Source organism: Lotus japonicus, chromosome 2 (genome assembly GCF_012489685.1).
Source record: "Lotus japonicus ecotype B-129 chromosome 2, LjGifu_v1.2".
Taxonomy (NCBI): domain Eukaryota; kingdom Viridiplantae; phylum Streptophyta; class Magnoliopsida; order Fabales; family Fabaceae; genus Lotus; species Lotus japonicus.
This window is the reverse complement of record NC_080042.1, coordinates 32,479,607-32,482,600: the sequence shown is the minus strand read 5'-3', so window position 1 is coordinate 32,482,600 and position 2,994 is coordinate 32,479,607.

The window sequence follows — 2,994 nt, the reverse complement described above, 5'->3', positions numbered from 1 at the left end:
CTACCAGTTTAATTTAATCATTCCTAATATAGAACTCTTATAATCAAAGATGAAGTTCCTCTTTGTTCAAGCAAACAAGATCAGGATTTACCTATAAGTCTAAGCTCCTAAAACCTAACCAACCCCTTACTCAAATCCTTATTCTTAACCAATTCGTCAATTGCACTAGAAATAATGAAATACTTGCATGCACTCAAGTCTCAATTAAAAAAGGAGAAGAAATTCATATGTTAAATGAGAGAGTCCTAAACAAACCGAAACATTAAAGCATAACCAAAAGAATTGAATCTGTCAACTCAAATTACCGTAGAGGGATTAGTCAAACATGGCTAGCATGAATACAATCATGGGAGAATTGAATCAAAAAGCTCACCAGAAAACCCTAGTAATTTTCCCCTTGATCTCCTTTGATCTTCAAAGAAAGTGGTCCATAACACGGCTTTAGGATGTCAAAAATATGCTAAGAAACGCAAAACAAGGTTTTGGTTCAGGCAGAAAAATCTGACAAAGCCATTTATGGCGCAGCCTAGCGACGAATAGGGCAAAGGCGCAGCTATGCCTCTGTGCTGATAGCTCTGACTTCTTTTCCTAAAACGACTCGTGCGGATTGTTAACCTTTGGATCGAGCTGAAATTTTGATAAGTTATTCATAACATAAATCTACAATCTAATTGGTTGGACCGTCAATAAATGTCTAAGAGAACTAGCCCACACAAAAAGCAGCCACATTCTTTAGTGAATTATTATTTTGATTGTTTTTTAAATAAAATATAGAAAAATTAGGTAAAATCCTAACAAACAGTAATAAAAACAAATATAATCCTAATAATGTTGATTCTGATAAAAAATACTTAAAAGCTAATTATGACTCGATAAATAAAATAGAAACAAGATAAGAACAAACATAATTATCATTATATCCTCGGTTCTATAAATGTGAAAGGAAAAACTCTAGAAATCAAGGTCTCAAAGCTTTCGAGCAAAATTAGCCTTCTACAATGATTTGCTCTCGGAAATCCCTCTGTACTCTGACAGTCATTATTTCCGAAGTGAAAGTAGTTAATATCTTTTGTTACTATCCAAATGTTCTACCCAAATCCTTCCTCCAAATTTATTTGTGATCGCGCTCTTCTATATTTTGGTACTTTTTGTCTTCATAGGCATTCTTGGTGAACGTGTAGAGCAGTTTTCTTTAGCATTCTCTGCTCTAGGTTTCACCAAAATCGGTTCTGTTTGAGAGAGAATTCTTTAGGAAATATGCTTTGGAGAATTTGCTCTTTCATGTGATTCTTCTCCATCTTGTCGTTGCCTTCCCATATGGACCATTTTGATTTGACTCTTCATTTGTGTTTTCTCGTTTTGAAATTTTGTCTTTCTCAACAGAAAACACTAATGTTCGGCTCTGAGAAATCTAATGAAATTCTCTCTTGGTTGCGACTGTGGCTTATGGTGGTGAACGTCCCTGAGGTCTTGGCGGTGCAATTGTTCCCACACTGAGGGGTACCTGCAAAAGACACTCTGACACTTAAGTAAGTGCAAGTGTTCGAGAGAGAGAAGGTCGTAGAAACTAAGTAGAACATAGGTATGAAATGCTAAGAATGAATAGCATGTTTAATAAATGAACGATAGAACCTGTATTTTCGAACGACCATAGCTCATGTTTCGAGAGAAAGTTACACAAACTAAGTATAAAACAAGTACAAAATGCTAATAATGAATATCATGTTTCGAAAATGAACCGTGTAACTTTTATTCATAGGCCCGAAGCTCATGCCTTCTGTCTTTACAAGTGTGGGGATGACCCTTTACATTAGGCCTCTATATGAGCACGCAACCTTTGTTACTCCTGCTTTAATGCATTATGCCTTAGCCTTCTAGTGATATCGGACTCTAGTGAGCAAGGTGTTTCGTTCTAGGTCATTTAGTCTGGTCTTATGGCGAATGTTTCAGCACTTGCCTTTTAATCGGATGACTTTGTAGTCGGCCGAAACAATTATGATTCATCTCATCAAACTAACTTTTAAAATAAACTATTCAAACATAAATTACATTACAACAAACTAACTCAAAAAAAAAACTAACTCAAACTGTTTTTTTCATATGAAAATAAAATAAACTCTTATTTGCGAATGCTCACAGAATTACGTGTGTGGATCCTCTACTGCAGCTAGTCTCTAAATCTGTCTCCTGCAATATTTTGGGTTGTTGGATTAATCTAATGGTCAAGATATTTCAAACCATAAAAAATATATTTAATTAAATTGAAGTCACGCACGTGAGTTTTTGAGTTAGGGTTTGAAGCCCAGGAAGAGCGAGGACGTGATCACCATAGGCGCGAATACGGAAGCACGTCAATCTTAGAAACTGCACAGCAGCCGCCAGTAGCTTTAGAATCATTCCCCTCCGCGAGCAAGGAGCCAAGCACCACCAAGCGAGCGCCGAGCATCATCACCCTTATGTTAACGGTGAACACAAATTTGCCCAGCACCACTTCCTCCTCGTCATCCATTATTTTCTGCGTTAGAATCATTCCCCTCCGCCGAGCAAGCAGCCAAGCACCACCAAGCGACCATACCAGTGCCGAGCATCATCACCCTTACGTTAACGGTGAACCCAAATTTACCTAGCACCACTTCCTCTGTAACACCCCGCTTTCGGTGGCGTCACTTTAGTAACCAAAAGAAACTTAATGCGGAAAAACGTGAATATATTTTTTTCGATAATAAAATCGAAGACTGAAAGAAATGAAACTCAACAACAAAAGATAACAGAACTAATATACAACAATAATTACAGCCCCCGCTGTAAGTAACAAACCACGTCACGAGTAACCTCCAGTGACGGAAAGTGGTAGAAAGTAGCGCCCGTAGGCAAAAGGTACAATCCAAAAGAAAGGTCAAGTGTCTGCAACACTATCCCTCAAAAATGAGAATAAGGCAGCCCAAACGGCCTAAGACAAGACCCCCTAGTCCAACCAACTCTCTGTGATTTCCG